This window comes from Volvox carteri, assembly GCF_000143455.1.
Source record: "Volvox carteri f. nagariensis unplaced genomic scaffold VOLCAscaffold_80, whole genome shotgun sequence".
In the NCBI taxonomy this organism is placed as follows: domain Eukaryota; kingdom Viridiplantae; phylum Chlorophyta; class Chlorophyceae; order Chlamydomonadales; family Volvocaceae; genus Volvox; species Volvox carteri.
In genome coordinates, this window is record NW_003307623.1 from 343891 (window position 1) to 344229 (window position 339).

The window sequence follows — 339 nt, forward strand, 5'->3', positions numbered from 1 at the left end:
CGCCCCCCCAGAACCCCCCCGATGAGTTACAGTTTACTTCGTGCAAACGCCGTGGGGAATGCCGCAACACGCGCACACCACAATTTCTCAAACACTGATCGAATAGAGTTCGTTCACCATCGTTCGTCTTGCATCATGTTGAAAGATAACACTACACGACTTTCCGGGTTGCAAAAGTAATGATGCATAGCAGCAATGGACCGGAACCACCAAGCGCAGCCTGTTTCCTGGACCATCGCGATTGTCTCTCGCTGCTTCCCTCCACCCCAACCCCGATAACCCCTAAAACCCGGGGTAACCCCTCATTGCCCCCTCCGTCTGCCCCCCACCCCCACCCCC

At 56.0% G+C, this 339-nt stretch overlaps 1 protein-coding gene across 1 annotated transcript in view; it reads right to left on the minus strand.

Annotated features, from left to right (window-relative positions):
- Nucleotides 1-339, minus strand: part of VOLCADRAFT_98977 (uncharacterized protein) — a gene marked incomplete at both ends in the record, with an annotated part of 14856 nt that overhangs the window by 8433 nt on the left and 6084 nt on the right. The window lies entirely within an intron of this gene.